Genomic DNA, 6764 nt, shown 5'->3' on the forward strand with positions numbered 1-6764 from the left:
GTTAACTAGTCTTCGTAAAATATCATAGTTAACATGTCCTAGTCTACCATGCCACAAATTGAAAGACTCAAGCAAATAAACAGAAGAGTTTGCTTTATTCATTTTTGGTTTAACAAACATTACATTGAGTTTAAACATACCGTCCGAAACATATATTTTTCCAACAAACATTCTACTTTTTGACAAAATAACTGTCTGACTCAAATACAATGCGAAATTCATGCTTATTCAAAAGCGAGCCAGACAAGGGTTCTTGCGAATTTTCGGCACATATAGCACATTGTTGAGAGTCAGCTCTTTTTCCAAGGTCATCTTCAGAACCCCTTTCCTTGTCCTTTGATTTCAGAAGTTGCTGAATTTTTCATGAACAACCCCATTCTCAATTGCTTCAAAAGTAGGAAACAACCCTTTATCAGAACACATATGCCTCGTGGCACTAGTGTCAATCCACCACTCCTTAGAGTTTAAACCCACCATGTTCAATTCAGAAATAATAGTTGAGAGATTCAGCTCCGACACATCTTGTGTCATGTAGTCAACCACATTTACTTCTTTCTTCTTCTTTGGCAATCTGTACTCCGAAGACTTGTCTCCTACTTTGTTATAATTGAAGCATTTTCTTGAGATTTTTTCTTCGAAATTCCACCTTCGGTCCTTACTTGGTCCTTTTGCCACCCGATGGCCCAAACTTGTTTTTGCAGTTCTCACTACTTTGACCAAGCTCCACAACATTGACTTTAGCTATACCAGGATTGAACAATTTCCTTTCAGAACTCTTTTTATCTTCTTCAATTCGAAATCTAACAATTAGTTCTTCGCCGTTCTTTTCCTTTCGCTTGTACTTCAAATAATTCTTGAAATCTTTTAATGCGGGGGGCAATTTTTCAATAATTGCAGCCACTTGAAAAGTTTCACTCAAAATCATATCTTCGACATAAATTTCGTGAAGAATCACTTGGAGTTCTTGCACTTGACAATAACTATTTTGGAGTCCACCATTTTATAATCTAAGAATCTGCCGACAATGAACTTTTTAGCGCCGGCATCCTCAGTTTTACATTTTCGGTCCAACGACTCCCACAATTCCTTAGCAATTTTCATATTGCTATACACATTGTACAGTGTGTCTGCTAAACTGTTCACTCAAGTGCACTGATTGCTTGAACATCTCCCTCACACTCATTGAGTTTTGGAGCAGTCTCAGTCAAAAATCTCGCAAGATTCAAAGTGGTAAGATAAATAGTATTTTCTGCTACTACCTTTTAAAATTCAAGCCATTAAATTTCTCCTATTTTTCTTCATGATTAACCGGAACATTAACGGTATGGCCAGTTGTTGGAGCCACAATTTAACTCCATGACTTGGCAATCTAGTCATAGTCTGAGCCACAACGGAGCTGGCCCTTAAGCCACAGCTAAACCCATAGCCTAATTTTCAGTAGGCATAGTTTAGGTCACATCCATGTTGATTGATTCGATTGCCATTTCTGAAAATCAAACAAAAAAATTAGTTTCCAAAAATTAACATTATAAGAAACCAATTTTTTCTTTAGGAATTTGTTTTAAGTTTGTTGGAAGTTATTGTGGTGGACAAAATTGGATTCATTCATACCGTATATGCACTTTACATGTTGGATTTATGCATATCATATTTGCAACAGGATTACCGTATTTGCAACAGTTTACCGTGTATACAAAATATTATATAAATTGTGAGAATTATGTATAGCAAATTATATTATTTACAGAGACACACAACTGAAAATCATATAAATCTGCTAATTAAATTTGGAAAGTATGTAAATCTGCAAATAACGAAATGCACAGAAACTTAAACTGGAAATCATATAATTCTGGAAAAATAATCTTTTAACTCGAGGCCTGTGCAATCACAGTTTCTTTAAAACAGATTCGCACTCTCACCGTTCGTGCTTGAGTTTTAATCCAAGCGTCTATTTCCTAGAATACAACGGTAAAACCTATAGAATTTGAGCACTACAAAAACTATTTTGGTGAACAGATTTATCTTCTGAACAATATCACCACCAAATCGACGATGAAAATGCTACAGAATATGCGTTGTATATTTTCGTGTGTATGCAAACTGTTTCGGGTGTGTATTTCTTGGTTAGAATTGCCGGAAATTTGAGACTTAATATAAGTTTAATCCGAGCATTAACTCTAGGCAATAAAATTGGAGTCATTTCAGTTTCTGTTGGAGTTTCACCAGTTTCCAGTAACTCAAAAGTCGGGGGAGAAAGCAAGAAAAAATTGTAAAACGTGGGCTCTCCAAAGGAGCCAATTTTTCTTTGTTCGGTTCGACATTCGTGTACGAAGGCAATTTCGATCCGTGATTTGCACCTCCTCTACGTGCACACGTGAAGAGAGTCTCTATGTTACATATGATTACACATTTTCAATATGCAACCATATATAAAGTGGTTCTTGCTTTCATATTTTTCCTATGTGGGACTAATGCAATTTTCCTACTTAAACACCATCTTTCAATGGTCATCTTTGAGCTCGAATTTCTCATTCACTCGAGCTTCATTTTTGACAAATAAATATATGATTTTGATGCCCTCACGGAAGAGAACACGGATCAATTTTGATCTTCTGAATTAGACCAACGGGTCCCAACAAAAATATTGCCAAAAATGAGTCAATTACTCATTTTTTCCAACATTTTCTTTTTTTAAGGAGAACATTTTCTTTAGGGGATGTAAATTTTTATTTTTTTCCAAAACAAGAAAAACTTTTTCTTTTCTCAAAAATATTGTTCATGCCCTTTAATAAAAATTTAATTCATATGTGAGCTCACGTGACATGATATTTTTCAACAATAATCTATAAAGTCAGATAGTATTATAAAGAGGAGATTTAACCTTCCAAAAGGTCGGATTCCATTTGACCATATAGTAGGTTCAAGTGAATCAAATTCGAATTAAAAATAAAAATAATTTCATTGGTTCAGATTTGTACATCCACCTTGGAAATAAATTAATGTTAGAAATGATTATCCGGCTACATGCCGGAGAGTATTTAACCGCAGAAACTTAGCACAAAACATTAGAATCACCTATTTAATTCATTCTTTTTTATTGCCATTTTCACTAAATTAAGATTAATGTAAGATTCCGTGCTTAAGAATCCATAAAAAGGTTGGTGATGAGAATTTTCAATCACTTGCGTGCATTCGAGATAAAAAAAATTAATAAATAACAACTGAAATTATTTTATCTTTATAAAAAAATTAAAGAAACATAGATAGTATATAGTATATAGCGTAAACCTCATGCATGAGATGCCGTCACACCCAAGAAACAATATTTTCATATATTAATAATTGTGCGGAGAGAGTCGCATAAAATTTTAACAAAATGCTTAGTTCAGTAGTTTCGTTATAAGGTTCATAATTAACTGTAATTGTCTCCTAAATAAGCTACTTTCCCTTCAAAACATGCACAATTTCATCATGCATGTCAATGTCAATGTGTCTTGGATTTTACTTTTAGCTCCCATAATTTGAAACATATTATAGAAAACGAAGCCAACATGTGTTATTTATCTAATTATATAATCATTGAAAATATTGGGACCGATGTAAACTTTAATAAATTTATTTGCAAGTAACATTTTATAGATGACATGATTATTGAGCTTAGTTTAGAGCAGTAAAAGTCTCAAGTACAAGTCCATTTATTATTAATTTATCTGTGCTAAGAGTTTGAAAGAAAATTAATATAACTTGCATACACTTGCGGATTCAGGCACGGGCTCGACCGTGCTATAGCCCATGTCCGCCCCTGAAAATGTCTACTTTTTTTTTTTTTAAAGATAAATTCATGTATATTTGTATTGTAACCTGTGTCCAAACTCAAGGCTGGATTCACCACTAATTGCATATATTGGAGGGAGGAGAAAGAAAATGGCTTTTTTATCTTTAAATTTCTAATTTTTTTAATAATTTATTTGGAACTCGTTTGTAATTTTTTAAAATATTTCGAAGTATTGTTACAATTAATTCTTTAATTTTCGAAGATCAGGGTTTTCCTTTGATTTTGAAGTCCAAACTTGTTACTTGCTTTTAATATGTTTACTAGATTGAATAAGGTTCAATAAAGTTAAGAAAATAAGAAACCATAAATATTCTTAATGTGCCTCATTTGACTTATTAAATATATTTTATGTTGTTAAACCACTTGTAAGTTGCAACTCAGAGTCACTATATGAAAAATGAAATAGGAACATGCTTCGTGTTGAAAGAAAACCATAAAATTTAAATGTTACTGTTCAATGAGTTCGGAATATTAGAAATTTGATAATAATAAATAATAACGATAATCTTGTGGAAAATTTGTCAACTGTCAAGGAATAAATACCGCAAAATCTTTATAGATTGTGATTGTGATTATAAAACAAACAAATGTAAAAGTTTTCAACAAAATTCAAGAGATAATGTCAAAACACATTACAAATGTACCAAAACACAACAAAAAATGGTTGTGTAGTTAATATTGTTAATTTGTAACTCAAATTCGGTTGAATTTTATTTATTTATTTGGAAAAATATTGTTTCATTTATTCTACACATTTTTTTATTTTATTTTCATCTTTACAAATATTGTTATGATTTTGATATGTCCCCTATATATGGTTGTTTCTTTTTTACAAGTTGATTCATTATAGAAATTAGAATAATTGTGAGAAACACAATTGTTGTAATTCTTTCTCCATTATACTTAAAATAAAATATCCAATTCCTTTGTCAAATTAAATTATTGTCTTTGTATTCATCTTTTTATTATAATCAATACTTCATATCATGTCGTATAACCTCATTCCGCACTCAACAAGTGGTATCCAAGCTTTGGTTTGATTTATTCATGTTACTTATTCTTGATGGCAACCATGAAATATAATATTTCGCTTTTGGATTGCAACACTAAATTCTCGCTGTGGCCGATGAAGATGCGAGCTGTATTTGCGCAGATAGATTTGAATGATGTATTGTTAGGATTTGATAAGATGCCGTCTACTTACTCGACAAAGGAGAACAACGTAAGGATTAGAAAGCACTTTCACGAATTTATCTTCATCTTTCGAATACATTTTTCAGGACGTTTTGAAGGCGAAAACGATAGCTACGTCATGGTTGAAGGTGAAGCAATTGTGCATGACTAAAAATCTAACAAACAAATCGCAACTGAGGTGGCGTTTGTATTCTTATTGCATGATAGAAAGCAGATTGTTAGAAGATCGCCTGAATGTTTTTAAAGGGATCATTACTAATTTCGAAACTTTAGAGGTAAAGAATAATGAAAAGGATTTGGCCTTAATTCTTTTATGTTTGTTGCCTTCTTCATTTACTTCGTTTAGAGACACGATTTTATATAATCGTGATACTCTCATCACTGAATATGCGTATGATACTTTGTTTTCAAATGAAAAGATGAAGCATCAGCTTGGATCTCAGGCTATAGGTGGAGAATGCCTTTTTGTTCATGGTGATCACGAAAGGGGAAAGAAAAGACTAAAAAGATTGCTTCCTCTCAAGGAGACAAGATTTGGTGTCGGATAAAGTTGTATTCTTTGGGATGTGTTGTTTGATAAATTGAACGGCCATTACTGAGCATTTTGGGCTTTTAGACAACATCAAAAGTCACCTTTGTTGGATAAATTTTTAAAGCTTCTTCTTTTAACGTTGAAAAACCTCATTTTAGGAACGTTTGGAATTGATTAGAGACTACGCTTTCAACCAAAAGTTGCAACTTATTAAATGAAATTTGAAGTTCTATTCACTAGATTTGGTGTATCAAATAATGTTATTTTCCGTTCAAATGATCCACTTCAAAGAGGAAATAACACTTGTAGTTTCGCATGTCTAGCGTGAAACTGAGCTCTTCCAATGAATTAATGGAACATTTCTTTAGCCGGATGAAATAAATCATTGCAATATTTTATCGTATGATTGAAAAAGCAACACTATTTTATTCATTTTTGGATAAAAAAAAATAAATATGAAAAATAAAGACGCACAAACGTTTCAACATTTTACTAGCGTTTACATTTACCATAAAGAAAATAGTTTATTTGGTAGCCATATGTCTATTTTCTGAACAAATATTGATAAAAAAAAAAAAGGGGGAATTTAATTTTGTCCTTGATTTTATGTTTTATTTTCGTAAAGAATACAAAAAATCATTATTAAATACGTCAAAAAGAGAATCAAAGGGAATATAAGTATAATGAGAGGGATCCTGGCATCTAATACGGGGAATAGAAGACGGTGTACGAAATGAAGTTAACTTCTTAGAATTCGGACTATAGAACCCAACATCCGAAATTTAAGGATCCAAGGAGGATTACATCGACTTGCATGTCCACCTAGGGATTCCTAAAACGTAGTCACCACTGCCAATGTTGTTAAAAATTAATATGAACATTAATTCGAAAAAGATAAATTGTCATAGTTTAGTTGGATAAACTTGACTTGAACCGTGTTAAATCAGTGCTCAAAATAATTAAATTATATAAAGATAAAATTTTCTCCTTTTCGGAAAATGGAAATATCGATTTGAAGTGAATCTGTTGAATTTGATATTACAGTATTGATATTTTTTTTTATTATAATCGGATTGAATTTCGAGCTGACTATCCATTCATAAATTGAACATATTTATGTAACCTTGGCCTATACTAATGGTATAAGATTAAATAATCAAAGAATAAAGTAATTTATCACCATAAATTCAACACTTGAAA

This window comes from Olea europaea, chromosome 1, assembly GCF_002742605.1.
Source record: "Olea europaea var. sylvestris chromosome 1, O_europaea_v1, whole genome shotgun sequence".
NCBI classification, from domain to species: domain Eukaryota; kingdom Viridiplantae; phylum Streptophyta; class Magnoliopsida; order Lamiales; family Oleaceae; genus Olea; species Olea europaea.